Raw genomic sequence first — 18,904 nt, forward strand, 5'->3', positions numbered from 1 at the left:
GCACAAGGCATTGGGCTGCCTCTGCCAGTGGGAATTAGAGTCTGGAGCAAGGAGTCAACAGGGTAGGCCCTGCTGTGGGGTTGGAGGTGGTAGGATATGGCGCTGAGGGCTGGGTTGTCCTTTGCAGGCCCAACTCCTCTATCACCTCTTCCCAAAACATCCTCCCTCCAAGAAATCTGACTTTGGCAGGGTGCCATTCTAGATCTGAATTTATGCATGTATGAGTCGTATCCATTTCTAAGCAGCAAACTTTGTCTATAAGGAAAAGGCTGATGGACCCTGATATGTAAGACAAGGAGAAAACGCCCCAGTTAATATATATTTTTTCTTTTAAAACATTTCAGAAGATTGAGCATTACAAAAGCAAGTTTTTTTTTATTATCAGGAAAGTAAGATGACAAAGTGGAAGAAAATATTTGGAAACCACATGTCCAATAAAAGACTAATATCCGAATTATATTTAAAAAATTCCAGCTGGAAGATGGCGGCTTAGTAAGACGTGCGGATCTTAGTTTCTTCTCCAGGACAGCTACTAGGGGAGTAGAAACGATACAGAAAGCGCCCAAAGCCACAACAGAGATAAAAAAAAGACAGCGTACCCCATCCTGGAACGGCTGGCTGGCTGAGAGAAGCAGTTCGGGTGAGATCGCCGAGGCGCGCGGGCCTCACCGGGCGGGGTGGCAAGCGGCCGGAGTTACTCCCTTTCCCCTTCCCGGGCCGGCTGGGAGAATTGGAGACGTGGTCCCCTGAAACCAAGGCGGCTGGCACCCACACCACGCGCAGCCCCCCGGACCAACTGAGAGAATTGGATCGGAAATCCCCAGGCCGCGGAGAACGGTGACGGGTGGGGGAGGCCCCTTCCAAACCCGTGACTCCCGGGGAACGTGCACTCTCTCGGGCGGGCTGCTGCCGCTGGCGCCCTCCCACCATGCTTGTCGCCCAGGGCCGACTAGGAAATTCGGACGGGCTCTTTCCCGGGCTGCGGCGACCAGCAACCCTCCCTGCGTTCGGACCCCGGGCCGGCTCAAGCCGCTTCGGCTAGCGAACCCCCCGGACGGCGAGAGTTTTCCAAAGTTTAAGGTCCCACAGCACCTTATACTGGTGGGATCCGCGGACAAACGTGTGCCACGAGCGCCACCTACTTGGCAGGATAAGAAAAACAGAACCCAGAGATTTCACAGGAAAATCTTCCAAACTTTTGGATCCAATACCCAGGGAAATCTGTCTAAATGCGCAGACGCCAACAGAAGATAACGGATCACGCTCAGAAAATTGAAAATATGGCCCAGTCAAAGGAACAAACCAATAGTTCAAATGAGATACAGGAGCTGAAACAACTAATGCTAAATATACGAAGAGAAATGGAAAGCCTCTTCAAAAACGAAATCGATAAATTGAGGGAGGACATGAAGAAGACATGGGGACATGGGCTGAACATAAAGAAGAAATAGAAAAACTGAAAAAACAAATCACAGAACTTATGGAAGTGAAGGAGAAAGTAGAAAAGATAGAAAAAACAATGGATACCTACAATGATAGATTCAGAGAGACAGAAGATAGAATTAGTGATTTGGAGGATGGAACATCTGAATTCCAAAAACAAACAGAAACTATCGGGAAAAGAATGGAAAAATTTGAACAGGGTATCAGGGAACTCAAGGACAATATGAACCGCACAAATATACGTGTTGTGGGTGTCCCAGAAGGAGAAGAGAAGGGAAAAGGAGGAGAAAAACTAATGGAAGAAATTTTCACTGAAAATTTCCCAACTCTTATGCAAGACCTAAAATTACAGATCCAAGAAGTGCAGCGTACCCCAAAGAGATTAGACCCAAATAGGCGTTCTCCAAGACACTTACTAGTTAGAATGTCAGAGGTCAAAGAGAAAGAGAGGATCTTGAAAGCAGCAAGAGAAAAACAATCCATCACAAACAAGGGAAACCGAATAAGACTATGTGTAGATTTCTCAGCAGAAACCATGGAAGCTAGAAGAGAGTGGGATGATATATTTAAGTTACTAAAAGAGAAAAACTGCCAACCAAGACTCCTATATCCAGCAAAATTGTCCTTCAAAAATGAGGGAGAAATTAAAACATTCTCAGACAAAAAGTCACTGAGAGAATTTGTGACCAAGAGACCAGCTCTGCAAGAAATACTAAAGGGAGCACTAGAGTCAGAACCGAAAAGACAGAAGAGAGAGGTATGGAGAAGAGTGTAGAAAGAAGGAAAGTCAGATATGATATATATAATACAAAAGGCAAAATGGCAGAGGAAAATATTATCCAAACAGTAATAACACTAAATGTTAATGGACTGAATTCCCCAATCAAAAGACATAGATTGGCAGAATGGATTAAAAAACAGGATCCTTCTATATGCTGTCTACAGGAAACACATCTTAGACCCAAAGATAAACATAGGTTGAAAGTGAAAGGTTGGGAAAAGATATTTCATGCAAATAACAACCAGAAAATAGCAGGAGTGGCCATACTAATATCCAACAAGTTAGACTTCAAATGTGAAACAGTTAAAAGAGACAAAGAAGGACACTACATACTAATAAAAGGGACAATTAAACAAGAAGACATAACAATCATAAATATTTATGCACCAAACCAGAATGCCCCAAAATACGTGAGGAATACACTGCAAACACTGAAAAGGGAAATAGACACAAATACCATAATAGTTGGAGACTTCAATTCCCCACTCTCATCAATGGACAGAACATCTAGACAGAGGATCAATAAAGAAATAGAGAATCTGAATATTACTATAAAGAAGCTAGACTTAACAGACATTTATAGGACATTACATCCCACAACAGCAGGATACACCTTTTTCTCAAGTGCTCATGGATCATTCTCAAAGATAGACCATATGCTGGGTCACAAAGCAAGTCTTAACAAATTTAAAAAGATTGAAATCATACACAACACTTTCTCGGATCATAAAGGAATGAAGTTGGAAATCAATAATAGGCGGAATGCCAGAAAATTCACAAATACCTGGAGGCTCAACAACACACTCTTAAACAACGAGTGGGTCAAAGAAGAAATTGCAAGAGAAATTAGTAAATACCTCGAGGCAAATGAAAATGAAAACACAACATATCAAAACTTATGGGATGCAGCAAAGGCAGTGCTAAGAGGGAAATTTATTGCCCTAAATGCCTATATCAGAAAAGAAGAAAAGGCAAAAATGCAGGAATTAACTGTTCAATTGGAAGAACTGGAGAAAGAACAGCAAACTAATCCCAAAGCAAGTAAAAGGAAAGAAATAACAAAGATCAGAGCAGAAATAAATGAAATTGAAAATATGAAAACAGTAGAGAAAATCAATAAGACCAGAAGTTGGTTCTATGAGAAAATCAATAAGATTGATGGGTCCTTAGCAAGATTGACAAAAAGAAGAAGAGAGAGGATGCAAATAAATAAGATCAGAAATGGAAGAGGAGACATAACTACTGACCTCACAGAAATAAAGGAGGTAATAACAGGATACTATGAACAACTTTACGCTAATAAATACAACAATTTAGATGAAATGGACGGGTTCCTGGAAAGACATGAACAACCAACTTTGACTCAAGAAGAAATAGATGACCTCAACAAACCAATCACAAGTAAAGAGACTGAATTAGTCATTCAAAAGCTCCCTAAAAAGAAAAGTCCAGGACCAGACGGCTTCACATGTGAATTCTATCAAACATTCCAGAAGGAATTAGTACCAACTCTCCTCAAACTCTTCAAAATAATCGAAGTGGAGGGAAAACTACCTAATTCATTCTATGAAACCAACATCACCCTCATACCAAAACCAGGCAAAGATATTACAAAAAAAGAAAACTACAGACCAATCTCTCTAATGAATATAGATGCAAAAATCCTCAATAAAATTCTAGCAAATCGTATCCAACAACACATTAAAAGAATTATACATCATGACCAAGTAGGATTCATCCCAGGTATGCAAGAATGGTTCAACATAAGAAAATCAATTAATGTAATATACCACATCAACAAATCAAAGCAGAAAAATCACATGATCATCTCAATTGATGCAGAGAAGGCATTTGACAAGATTCAACATCCTTTCCTGTTGAAAACACTTCAAAGGATAGGATTACAAGGGAACTTCCTTAAAATGATAGAGGGAATATATGAAAAACCCACAGCTAATATCATCCTCAATGGGGAAAAATTGAAAACTTTCCCCCTAAGATCAGGAACAAGACAAGGATGTCCGCTATCACCACTATTATTCAACATGTGTTGGAGGTTCTAGCCAGAGCAATTAGACAAGAAAAAGAAATACAAGGCATCAAAATTGGAAAGGAAGAAGTAAAACTATCACTGTTTGCAGACGATATGATACTATACATTGAAAACCCGGAAAAATCCACAACAAAACTACTAGAGCTAATAAATGAGTACAGCAAAGTAGCAGGTTACAAGATCAACATTCAAAAATCTGTAGCATTTCTATACACTAGTAATGAACAAGCTAAGGGGGAAATCAAGAAACGAATCCCATTTACAATTGCAACTAAAAGAATAAAATACCTAGGAATAAATTTAACTAAAGAGACAAAAAACCTATATAAAGAAAACTACAAAAAACTGCTAAAAGAAATCACAGAAGACCTAAATAGATGGAAGGGCATACCGTGTTCATGGATTGGAAGACTAAATATAGTTAAGATGTCAATCCTACCTAAATTGATTTACAGATTCAATGCAATACCAATCAAAATCCCAACAACTTATTTTTCAGAAATAGAAAAACCAATAAGCAAATTTATCTGGAAGGGCAGGGTGCCCCGAATTGCTAAAAGCATCTTGAGGAAAACAAACGAAGCTGGAGGTCTCGCGCTGCTTGACTTTAAGGCATATTATGAAGCCACAGTGGTCAAAACAGCATGGTATTGGCATAAAGATAGATATATCGACCAATGGAATCGAATAGAGTGCTCAGATATAGACCCTCTCATGTATGGACATTTGATCTTTGATAAGGCAGTCAAGCCAACTCACCTGGGACAGAGCAGTCTCTTCAATAAATGGTGCCTAGAGAACTGGATATCCATATGCAAAAGAATGAAAGAAGACCCATCTCTCACACCCTATACAAAAGTTAACTCAAAATGGATCAAAGATCTAAACATTAGGTCTAAGACCATAAAACAGTTAGAGGAAAATGTAGTGAGATATCTTATGGATCTTACAACTGGAGGCGGTTTTATGGACCTTAAACCTAAAGCAAGAGCACTGAAGAAGGAAATAAATGAATGGGAACTCCCCAAAATTAAACACTTTTGTGCATCAAAGAACTTCATCAAGAAAGTAGAAAGACAGCCTTCACAATGGGAGACAATATTTGGAAATGATATATCAGATAAAGGTCTAGTATCCAGAATTTATAAAGAGATTGTTCATCTCAACAACAAAAAGACAGCCAACCCAATTACAAAATGGGAAAAAGACTTGAACAGACACCTCTCAGAAGAGGAAATACAAATGGCCAAAAGGCACATGAAGAGATGCTCAATGTCCCTGGCCATTAGAGAAATGCAAATCAAAACCACAATGAGATATCATCTCACACCCACCAGAATGGCCATTATCAACAAAACAGAAAATGACAAGTGCTGGAGAGGATGCGGAGAAAGAGGCACACTTATCCACTGTTGGTGGGAATGTCAAAGGGTGCAACCACTGTGGAAGGCAGTTTGGCGGTTCCTCAAAAAGCTGAATATAGAATTGCCATACGACCCAGCAATACCATTGCTAGGTATCTACTCAAAGGACTTAAGGGCAAAGACACAAACGGACATTTGCACACCAATGTTTATAGCAGCGTTATTTACAATTGCAAAGAGATGGAAACAGCCGAAATCTCCATCAACAGAAGAGTGGCTAAACAAACTGTGGTATATACATACGATGGAATACTATGCAGCTTTAAGACAGGATAAACTTATGAAGCATGTAATAACATGGATGGACCTAGAGAACATTATGCTGAGTGAGTCTAGCCAAAAACTAAAGGACAAATACTGTATGGTCCCACTGATGTGAACGGACATTCGAGAATAAATTTGGAATATGTCCTTGATAACAGAGTCCAGCAGGAGGTAGAAACAGGGTAAGATAATGGCCAATTGGAGTTGAAGGGATACAGACGGTGTAACAGGACTAGATACAAAAACTCAAAAATGGACAGCACAATAATACCTAATCGTAAAGTAATCATGTTAAAACACTGAATGAAGCTGCATCTGAGCTATAGGTTTTTGTTTTGTTTTGTTTTGTTTTGATTTTACTATTATTACTTTTATTTTTTTTCTCTATATTAACATTCTATATCTTTTTCGGTTATGTTGCTAGTTCTTCTAAACCAATGCATATGTACTAAGAAATGATGATCATGCATCTATGTGATGATGTTAAGAATTAATGATTGCATATGTAGAATGGTATGATCTCTAAATGTTGGGTTAATTTCTTTTTTTCCGTTAATTAAAAAAAAAAAAAAAGAGAAGGGATAATTGGAGCTGAAGGGATACAGACTGTACAACGGGACTGGATATAAAAACTCAGAAATGGACAGCACAATACTACCCAATTGTAATGCAATTATGTTAAAACACTGAATGAAGCTGCATGTGAGGTATAGGATTTTTGTTTTTGTTTTTGTTTTTGTTTTTTTTTCTTTCTATTATTGTTTTAATTCTTATTCTGTTGTCTTTTTATTTCTTTTTCTAAATCGATGCAAATGTACTAAGAAATGATGAATATGCAACTATGTGATGTTATTAAGAATTACTGATTGTACATGTAGATTGGAATGATTTCTAATTGTTTTGTTAATTCTTTTTTTAATTAATAATAAAAAAAAATTCCTGCAGTTTAACAATGAAAAAGACAAACAACCCAATTTAAAAATGGTTAAATGACTTGAACAGACATCTCCCCAAAGAAGATATACAAATGGCCAGAAAGCACATGAAAATATGCTCAACATCATTAGCCATCAGGAAAATGCAAATAAAAAAGACAATGAGATACCATTTCACACCCATTTGAATGGTTGCTATTAAAAAAAAAACAATAGAATAACAAGTATTGGAGAAGATGTTGAAAAATAGGAACCCTCATACATTGATGGTGGAAATGAAAAATGGTACAGCCACTGTAGAAGACAGTTTGGTGGGTCCTCAGAAAATTAAGTATAGATTTACTATATGACCAGGCAATCCCGCTACTAGTACTATACACGCCAAAGAATTGAAAGTAGGGACTCAAACAGATAATTGCACACTGATGTTCGTAGAGGCACTGTTCACAATTGCCAAAAGATGGAAGCCATTCAAGTGTCCACCAACCCATGAATGGATAAACAAAATTTGTGATATATGCATACAGTGGTGTATTCAGCAGTAAGAAGGAATGAAGTCCTGATTCATACAGTAACATGAATGAACCTTGAGTACATTATGTTGAGTTAAATAAGCCAGACACAAAAGGATAAATATTGTTTGAACTCACTGAATCTAGAATACAGGTTACCAGGGAACAGAGAGAGTTGGGGAATGGGAGGTTAAGGCTTAAAATAAAACTACAGGGTTCCTGTTTGGAAATATTTTGGTAATTGATGGTGGGGATGGTAGCACAAAATTATGAATGCAGTTATCAGCACTGAAATAAATATCTTAATATGATTAAAAGGGGAAATGTTAGATTGTATATATGGGAACAGAATAAAAGTTTTAAAAGTTTTAAGAAACCCAAGGAACTACACTCCACAGTGAACCCAACATTTAATTATATAGTACAGTTATGAAATGTGCTAGCTTCACATTTATAACAAATGCCCCATACAGATGTAAACTGTTGATGGTGGGGTGGTGTATAAGAATCGTGTATTTTACGCATGATTGTTGTGTAAACCCACAACTTCTCTACTAAAGAAAAAGTCAACAAGTGTTCAATTCTGACATGAGTCCTCAGCTGGAATAGCATGAACTGGTCAGAGGATGAGATCAAGCCAACCACATTTGGCCCAATAAATAGACTCAGCATATGGAAGTCATTCGGAGCAGGGTATTCTCAGAAAAGTTGGAATCCCAGCTATGTTCCTGTGCCATCCCTCATCCCAGTTTCTAACCTCCTCAGATCTCAGTTGCTACTTTTGTGGTTGAAAGATAATGATGGTTGCTACTTTTAGAGTTGTTGGAAAGTCCTGAGACACAGATGATTAGTGAAATGGGCATTAACTTACCTGATAAAGGGGGCAGCAGTACTCATGGCAAAGTGGCTCACTGTTTAGAAGTGAGTGTCCCCTGCAACTCCAAAGGCCCAGGGAGAGAGGCCCATGGCCAGGTACCCCACCTGCCTGGACGGGGTCCTTTGGGCCCTGCAGGAAGCTCAGCGCTCCCCTGCCCTGGGCCTTCTGCTGACACTTAGCTGCATGTGTGTTCCTGTGCCTGAGAAAGTTGATCTGCAGGTGGAATGTGGCACCTTCAAGTGTCACACATGCACGCGCGCACACACACACACATTCCTTCACCTCAAATATTGATTTCGGGACCTTCACTAAAGATTTGGATGGGTGTGTCTTGGGTTGGAATCCCCTAAAAGTGGATGATGAAGCAAGAACTGGTGTGCAATCACCTCATTTTGAGGCAGTCCCAGGAAGCGCCTTTTGAGAGGGGGGACCGAGTTGGGGCAGGGAAGGCATGAACACAGTGGATTTGTGAGCGGTTCACTGAGTGGGCAGTGAGGGCCAGGCCCACCGAGGGCGGGGATGGTGCAGTGCTCCTCGCAGAGTTGGCCCATCCGAGGCAGTGAAGGCTGGAGTCATGCCTGGAAGCTAGTGCTCCCAGGGCGTTAGTGCCCCAGCACCCAGGCTTGTCTTGTGGGCCCAGCACATACCTGCTGGGTGATAAGGCTTGCAGTGGGCCCATCTAGCTGCATGGTGCCATGACTCCCCTCCTTTCCCTTCTTCAGTTCACTGGAGCACTTAATGAATGAACCCATCCTGTTTTTCACTCAAGCCTTGGAGAGTTAGCATCTGCTATACGGCTTCCCAGTGAAGGCAATGTTGTATGGTTCCGGAAGTGTGCATAGAGGTTCACCAGCCAGGAAAGAAGGCCCTCCCCTGAGCCTTCCAGTCCTCACAGAGTTAACCTTTTGAATATAAGATTTAACCCTTACATCACCCCCTCCCACAAGGGGTTAATTTTCCTGAAAAGTCTCCCATTCAAGTTCACCACCTTGTGAAGGAAGCTCTTAGGCCTGGGCTTCCTTCCCATCCACAGGTCTCGTTGCCTCTAAAGTAAAGTTCAAGGAGCACCCCAAAAATGCCCTCATCCCAAATTTCAAGCTCTCCAAATGCCCTGAGGGCTGCCATCAGCCTTGCTTCCCTCTCAGGAATTTTTCCCTACTCTTTAAGGCAATGCAAATTCCCAGGGAGGTTAGAGGTAGGGGCTCATCTCTTAAAACTTTAGTCTCAGAACCTTTCACTGTGATATTTAGCCACAGCAGGTCTCAGTGGGTTTGTGGAGTTGTTAACTGGCGGTTCGTTGAGGCATAGGCCTGAGACAAGGTCACCGGCTTTGACCACTTGAGGACACTGTTTGGAGGAGGACATTGAGGAATACTTTTCTCCACCAGCCCCTGGAACTTGCTTTTCTGGGTTACAACAGGCTGTTGTCAGCTTTGCTTCACTCCCAGCCCTGAACACACAGTCAGCACACCACACATCCATGCTGAAGGAATGAATGAACATAGCTTCTCTTCAGGGGACCTAAAATGCTCCATGACTCTTTCCCCTAAAAACTCTTACTGGTGAGCTGCTCACATCTACATGGAACTGCTTGCATCTGCACCCTGTTCTTGGTCTCAGATAAGGAGAGTCCCAAAACCTTTTTGTGTGTAAATCACAAACCCTTAGTAGGTGCTAGTTACTCTGTTCTGGCCCTTGGATATTTTATCTCATTATATCATCCAGTAGCCCTATTTTCAGATGAAGTGTCTGGAACATAGTAAGGTGGAGTAAATCCCCCGAGGCCATAGAGGTAGTAAGTGTGGAGTCAGAATTCATAGTTAGCTCATACAAATCCAGAATCAGGGTGCTTGTCCACTAGGCTGAATTAAGGCTGAAGATGAATTAAAATAAATTCCAAATACCGTCTCTTCTCCCCGCCCTGTCTACCAACTCTTCACACACAGGGCACAGGGAATAGAAAGTTTAAAACAATCTGATTTGGTGGTTTTCTATATTTTCTAGATCCCATTCTGTGAAACACCAGTATCACTTAATGGGTGATCTTTTCAGAAATTTTCAACTTTTTAAGATATTTCTGTTCATCTTTGAAACATGGTAAGAGATTAGTATTTGAATAATATTAGAGAGAATCATTTAATTTGATATGTGAAATCCACAAAGAAGGATTAATTACAGGGATGATAATGTAGCAACCTTCCCTGGGCCCTGTAGAGGAGAAGCGCTTTGGGTTTACACGTCATATGTTCATAGGAGAATTGTGTTTGAGACTCATACATATTTATATCAAGTAACATTTTATAGTGAATGTCAGCTCTTTTTGCCTCTTATTAGCTTAACACTCTATAAAGCAAATGATCCGCAAAGAAGAAAGGGATGATTTTAACTAAGGGTTTTAAAAATGCAAACTCTTTATACGTAGTAGAGTAGGTAATAAATGGTGTTTGGTGCATTTTCTTCATGGGGATTTTATAAGGGATTTGAAGAAAATTTAATTAGAGATGTTGTTTACCACTTTATTCTGTTACATTTTGTAATCATTTTTTTTAATGAATCCCAATCCAGAAGAATTAACATCATCATATAAATGTCACAAGCTTTCATTGTGAAGACTGAACACTGAGATTTTTTTTAAAGCTTATTGATCCAAATTTAGGGGTGGTGGGGATCCTTCTCTGAAAGTTTTATGGAATTTTTATATTTCTCCCAAGATTAAAGTTTAATTACAATTAGAGATGTATTGACTGCCTAGAGGGCATCTGTCTTTTATTTTGGACTTCTCTGGAATAGTGAAGACAGTGCCAGCTATTTTAGTAGACGAACCCCCCAATCCCAGTGATTTAACCAAATAGATGTTTGTATTTCTCTCAGAAGTCAGTTTGCTATAGGGAGAGGCAGGTATGGCAATTGCTGTTCTCCACCCAGAGGACCCAGGCTCCTTCTATCATATGGCTCTGCTGTCCTTGAGAGTCTGGGAACCCTCAGCTGGATCCTTCCCCCGGGCCAGCAGCTGGGCATGAGTGCCCAGGGGCCATTGTGTGCCGGGGTTTTATGGACCACACCTGGATGTCGTACATGTGACCCCCTTTCACTGATGAGATCCCAGTCAGTGCTTCTAACCAGTTGCAGTGGAGGCTGGGAAATGTCCAGCTGTGTGTGCCCAGGAGGAAAGAGGATTAGAGAGTGTAAATAGGGATCAAGCTGGGCCACACATTCACTGTATGTTTTGATTGACCCCATATTTGAATCTAAATTTCCAATACAGAGTAGAAAAAAAACCCAAAAATCTAAGTCCCCAGTCTTCCTCCCCTGTGGGTGTAGAGTATTTTGGTTCTACAATAAGATGCAACCGTGTGAGACATTGATGTGGAAACTGATTGCATTAGAAATTGTCAGTACCACGTGGATCATTTATTTTGTGGTTGTGGGTGCTAGAAGACCTGTCAAGGTTCTGGGGCCAGTTTGGAGCCTTCCTTATTTACCAGGAGGATCCTAGGAAAGTCTTCTCGGACTTGTTCCTAGAAGCCCAGGTTAGAACCCTCCCTCCTCCACAGGCAGCACTTCTCTTTGATCTTCCTCACATTCGTTACCAAATCCTTTCCTGCTTCAGCTGACTGCAGGGAATCTTGTTTTCTCCATTAACAGTGTGATCTCTCCAATCCCTTTGTTTTAAAATAAAATAGAAGCAAAACTGCCAAAATAAAAACACATTCATATCGAGATTGTGACTTGTGAGCCTTGACTAATGCAAACAGTGTAATTCTAAAAATTTACTTTGTTGCTTACATTTAAAAATTGTGGGGTTTTTCCAATAATTATGATATATGGTTTCTCTAAAAAAATAAGAATATTTGGCAAACTTGAGAAAGGAAATAGAGTTTGATAATGAATATAAGGTAATGTATTTGGAACATCCATTCATTCCTTCATTCATTTCCCAGCAGTATGTATTGAATGTGCACTGTATTTCAACCCCTGGGCTTTGGAGCTGGACTGTGAGGTGGTTGAGGCCAAGGTGGTGAGATGGCCAGATGTTCTATTTCCTGATTGATTTGTTTATCCACTGGAAATCTCATCAAATAATAGTAAAAATGCTACCTAGAAGGTTATTCTGAATGAAGAATCCTTGTAAATCCTCATACATTTGATTTAATCCTCGCCAAAAACCCAGGAAGTAGGTACAATTATTATCTCCTTTTTATGGCTAGAAGAAAATAGAAAACAGTGTTTGGGAAATTTGCCCAAAATTATGCAGCTAATCTAATGCAGAACTGGTATTCCAACTTAAAGTGTCCAATCCAGAGCCCGTGACCTGAATCCCTATAACACACTGCCCCTGCCCTTTATTTTCCTTTTAACTTTTCATTGTGGTGACATACGTACAACTCACTTTAACCACTTACACAAAAAATTAATGTTTAATTAAGTGGAAGTACTTACATCACAATACTATGCTACCGTCACCACCATCCATTACTGAAATTTCTTTCATCACTCCAAACAAACTCCATAGTACTCATTAAGCAATCACTCCTCACCCACACCCCTGGACCTGGTAACCTGTGTTCTACTGCTCGCTTCTATTGCCACTCGAAAGTGAGTCCTTGTCTGATGCGTGCTAGAATCAATTAAGTGACACAGGGATTTTGAGATGAGAAAAAGTTTATTTAAGGATGGCCTCATGGAAACAGGACAGTTCCTCAAGTTTGTCTCCCTGACTTGAAGAAAAGTTCAGTGTGTTATGGCACTGAAACAAGGCTGGCAGATTTAGATGGCAAGGTTAGAGATAGTCTAATATTTGAGTTTGTGACAATTGATTACATGCTTAGCTCATGTGAAGTTTAGGGTTTAGGCTATTTCTCATATCAGGTGTGGGCCAGCTCTGATTAGAACTGGCTTGGTCTGTTCTGGGCTGACTCATGTTATTTCATTAATAACCATTGAAGGGATATGCACAGGAGCGTCAGACTTGAGGTTTGCAAAACAAGGCAAGGGATACAAGCTGAGCCAGTCACAAGTATCTCATTACTGTCCAGTTGCAAGGTAAAGACTATGTAGCTGTAAAGTATGGTAGCAGCATCAAAGAAACAAGTCATCTGGGTTATAGTTCAGTGAGTTACAACAGTTACAGATAATTGCTTCTGTTTTCATCGCAGTATATAGAAAGTTAGAAGGCGTTTAGATAATGATTCAGTAATTAAATTTGTTAGCCCTCAGTTACAATTCCCCCTTCCGTTTGTCCATTCCTCAATTGTGGGAGATATATAGGTGCCAACCACTCTAATTTCTTCATGCTGAGAAGGGGTGTCAGTGTTATGGGGCAGAGGAATGAAACTGCTTTGCTCCCAGATGGGTATATTCTTGTGTTCCAGGTTGTTGTTCTTGGAGGGAACACTTGGGTTTCAGGGCTCAGTTGGTGCAGGAACAACCTGGAGGCTTTAAGACTCGGAGAAATAAACTGAAGAGGTAAATCGAGTAGAAGGATTATGATTAGGGGACTGCTAAGTGACTGTCACTGTGCATATATTTCCAGATGGCATCTGCTGAGGGGTGTTGATTCCATGCAGTCACGTGGCTTGCTGTGGCATCCGGCTATCCCAGGGCCCCGGGAGCACTTCTGCATGAGGCTCTGTGTGTGACCTCTAGCTGAGACCTGCATATGAGTGACCTCCAGGATGAACTCCCGAATCCATTTTAAATCTCTTAGTTATAGACACTCTATTTTCATTTCTTTTAACATTTCCCACTTTGATTAAGATCTCTTCCTGAAAGCATTGCTGATCCCATGGTGCCAGGGAGGCTCACCCCTGGAAGTCTTGTCCCATGTGGTAGGGGAGGTGGTGAGTTTATTTGCTGTTTGCTCAGAGAGTGGCCACAGTGAGTAACAAGGAGGTTTCCTGGGGGTGACTCTTAGGCATTAATTATAATTAGGTTTAGTTTTGTCATTACAGAAATAAGATTTACAGATGCAGGCTGCAAGATCGAGGGCTTGCTCATTAGCATATTTTCTTTTACGAGGAAAGTTTCATATAATTTAGAGTTTATTTTCATAGGTTTCCCTGTTATAAGTTTAAATGAGGATAATTTACTTTCCATTGGAGTGGATCTTAAATTTAGATCTTAAAAAGTTTTCTATTTCAGTTTCAGTAAGTTTGAGAATAGCAGGAATTTTCTAAGTAGGGGAGTTTATAGTTCTGTGTTTTTTTTCTTGAGTCCCTCAAGGGACTTTACAAATACGTTTTTATTTTATGCCTAAAAGATTTTGAAATACATCAAGGGTATTACATCAGCCTGTACAGAATACTGAGATTTCATTTTTTATTTTAGGTTCTGTGTTAAATAAAGCTGAGTTAGGTTGTCCAAATAACTGACTAACCAGATTATATCAGATTGTGTGCCATAAAAGTTCAGATTTTTGATCAAAGAAATATCTCCTCCTTGATCTCACATAGAAATGAAAGTCTTAAAAAATGACCTAATATTAATTTTAACTTTCTATTCTGATGCACTTTAGTTCTAATTAGATCAGTCCTATTCATATTCCTAATTGAAGATTAATCTTTTTAAAAATTTCTAATAGTTTCTGAATAGAGTTGGGTTTTTTAGAATTAATGCTGCTTCTTCAACACTTTCAGAGCTGGAGAATTTTAATTCTGAATTTCACATGTCACACAGACACCTAAAATTTTAGGGAACTATCAGGTTACACAAAAAGAGCAGTGCATCTCAGAATATAGAAATAACAAAGTCTAAGAACAAATGTGACTGCTGCAAGAGCTTACAATCTAGGCCCTAATTTCTTTATGAGCATTTTTTAAATGAGGCTATTTAATTTAATTACATAGAGATTATCAACTACAGGCCATAGTAGAAGTTTTATTTTGTTTCACCTTTACGTTTTTACCAGTGTTATGTTAATTAACAGGTAGAACATAATTTAGACTTGCTTTGCTTCTTTTTTAAGTCCCTTTTTGTTGAAGATGAAACTTTCACTGGTCGCTGGCTGCATGCAATTTTAGAAAAGCATCAGCATAAAACAGTGTCACTGACAAGGAAATTTGGTTGTTTTTGTGACATATCACATCTCTAAAATAATTAAAGTCATGACTAACGGTATTATGCTGTTTTCTGACATCCTGAGATCAGCATCAGGACAGAGTATGGACAGGGAGAACATTGTTAAGTCTTGGAAATTTATACGATCTTTAAATGTTTATATGCAGATTTTACTCCTACAAATTCAACTAACAGAAGGTTAGAAAATCTGTGTGTAATTCTTATAACACTTCTCAAACACCTCCCATGCAATTCATAGAAGATTAAATGAACTCATTTATTTTTAGCACTTCGCTTTTTACAAGGTGAAAGAACAAATGTTTGCAACAGTTTGAAATAAAAATATTCTTTGGGTTTGACCTTGAGAAAGCAAAATTTCAAAAATTGTCATTATGTTAAAAAGGAGAATGAGTTATTTTGAAACAATAATTGGTTGTGTAACTTAAGAAAAGACTTAGTTCTTTTAAAAATGAAAATACCTTATTTTCTTAAACAACCAAGGACATGATAAATTTAATATAAGTACAAGAAGTTGTTTTGATAAAACACAGGCTTCCTGCCTTTTACAGAGAATAAAAACTCTTTATAACTTCTTATTACAAACAGACCAATAATCCAAGAAAACCATGTTGCTTTAATAGAGAGAAAACTAAATTTTAGTTTTGCATCAATATATTGTTTGACACTAACCTCATAAAAATTTATTGATAGTGCCATTGAATCTTTCCTAACTTTGACCATAAATTCCTTTTTCCCACAGAACTTCTGTGACTTTCTGTATCTGTTCAGGTTTTGTCCTATATTTTCCTCTTTCTTAGTAACCAGTCATTTTATCTTAAGACAAAACTACACTTTTTTTTTCCTTAGTTAGAACACATCTCATATTCCTTACATACTTGAGTTACCAAAATGATTTTGGAAACTGTCTTCAAGCAAACATCTTACAACATAAAACTACCATGGAAATCAGACATGTCAGAATAATGCTAAGTAATTAAAACACTTTAATCCAGGTTCTTTTGAAATAACAGTATTGCTCTTTCAACAAGGGTTAATGGCACATGTAGGTATTATACTGTCCCTCCCAGAACGCAGTGTATTGCATATGATTTAATTTTGTATGGATTTTGAAATCTCTGAGGGTATTTTGCATCTAGTTAAATCCTTTATAATTAGGTACACATATTTTTAATTCATTTAAATTTGGGAGAGGGTTTTTTTTTTTTCTAAATGAATTTACAAGATTCTCTGAATGCAGTGTATGGAATGGTACTTTGCTTTCTTAGAGGACAAAGGGATTGGTGGGGGGAGTGTGCTGTTTTCAGGGCAGTTTAGGGAATGTCATTTCAAATGTTTACAGTAATCACAGATACTGGTGCCCTGAACCCTGGTGCCTGGAGAGTTTATTGGGGTTTATTTATTTGTAGTTTTAGCTTGAGATGATCTCTTTTTCTCAGTTTTTTTTTTTTTTTTTTTTTTTTTGTAAATAGTTTTCTGTTTTCAGATTTCTGCATGGCTTTGACAAGAAGTTCTGTAAATTAATTGGCAAAAGCTGAGTAAACAGTCTTATAAATCTGACTAAGACTGATTTCTTTGCAAGATCCATTGAGCCTTCAGTAGAATTTGGGAAATCTTATTATTACAAGAGGGGGTTAGGCTAAGCCTAGAACACAGAGAGAGAGAAGACAGGAGGTGTCTCATGTAAGTGGAATCATACAACTTTTCTTCTTTGGCATCTGGCTTTCTTTACTCAACACCATGCCTTTACGGTCACCCGTGTTCTTGCATGTATCCATTTCATTCTTTTCATGACTGAATAATATTTCCTGGTGTGTATCTACCACATTTTGTTTACCTGGTTATCTGTTTATGGATACACAGATTGCTTGCATCTTTTGGCTTTTGTAAAGAATGCTGCAATGAAAATTGGTGTACAAATATCTGTCCACGACCCTGCTTTCAGTCCTTTTGGGTATATACTAAGTAGTGAAATTGTCGCATCATATGGATGCCCTGTACCTAACTCTCTGAGGGAATGAACTGCCAAAACATCTTCCTCAGCAGCTATACCATTTTGCATTCCCACCAGCAATGTACGAAGGTTCCTTTTCTTCCCATCCTCTCCACCACTCATTATTTTCCATTTTTTAAGTAATAGCCATTCTAGTGGGTATGAAATGGTCTTTCATTGGGGTTTTGATTTGCATTTCCCTAATGACCAGTGATGTCGAACATCTTTTTATGTGCTTTGGCCATTTGTCTGTCTCCTGTGGTGAAATGTCCATTCAAGTCCTGGGCCTGTTTTTCATTTGGTGGTTTTGTCTTTTTGTTGTTGAGTAGTCGCAGTTCCCCTCCACATTTTTAAAGACGCTCATTCAAAGCCTTCTGTTTGTGCAACTCACAGGGGAGATTTTCAAATATAACAGACACCTGGCTTTGAGACTGTGGCTCAGTACGTCTGCGTGAAGCTGGTGACCATGTATGGCCGTGACCACGGTAAAGCCCAGACTGGCTGGAGAAGCAGTGCGTCCCCACGTGTCCTGCTGTTCCTGCCTACCCACCGGGGCCTCCTTTATCTGAACATTTCCCCCCACGCATACATTGAGGCTCTCCTGGGCACACTTCATGCGTCAGAAAGGAGCCCTCCAGCTTTCTTCAGGTGAGGAATTCCAGCTACTGTGATACCTTGTGCCTCTAATAAGACATGGATGCACTTTTAGAGAGAGGAGGTGGAGACAGCAGATTTCCTGTGGCCATTGCAGCCATTCTCTGCAGACATGAGACTCACCTGACGCCTGCCATTCTGCTGTGCAGTAGTGATGGGCTTGGTCCCAAATAGTGGGTTGGTCCCAGATGCTGGGTCCCTAAACCTAACGTCCAGGTGGCTTTTTCCGTGGCTGAGCATGGCTGCATAATTATATCATCATGTGACGCCTCAATCACCTGAGGCAGAAGTATTGCCCACCTTGGAGGGATCTGGCTCTGGTATTTCTAGTAGGTATTTGTCTCTAAAACTACTTGATAGATGCTTACAGAGTGGCCTTATGAGAGCGGCATGGTCCTTTTGGAAGTACTGGGATTCAGATGGCTTCATCATGTGGGGACCAGGTTTATAAGGTCCCTGTGATGCCGAGGGAAGTATTAGGCACACAGTGCGTCAGCGTCATTTCCCAAGAGTTTTGAGTTCATCTGGACCCTCTATCCTTGGAGAAATTTTGCATTTAAAGATAAGCTTATTAAATGTAAGGAATTTTAAGATTTGTAAATTCACTGGGGTTATTAAACTGGATAGTTAGAGCAGTCACCCAGGATCTCAGTATAAATACACTTAGGTATTTAGACTGAGATCCTCACACTGTCAAGCCATTTCATATGCCTTAATTCATTTGCGAGAACATTAAGGGTAGGTGGTTTATTTCTAATAATAGCCCCTTTCAAATGGCCCTCCTAGATGCTGTTAGCACTGACTCTGCCCTCTACCCCTTGTTATCTGATGGTGACCTGGGGGAGGTAGGCAGAGGAGGTGTAATTATTCCCACTTCCAGAGGAGGAAGGTGAG

The sequence above is a fragment of the Tamandua tetradactyla genome, chromosome 5, assembly GCF_023851605.1.
Source record: "Tamandua tetradactyla isolate mTamTet1 chromosome 5, mTamTet1.pri, whole genome shotgun sequence".
Taxonomy (NCBI): Eukaryota; Metazoa; Chordata; class Mammalia; order Pilosa; family Myrmecophagidae; genus Tamandua; species Tamandua tetradactyla.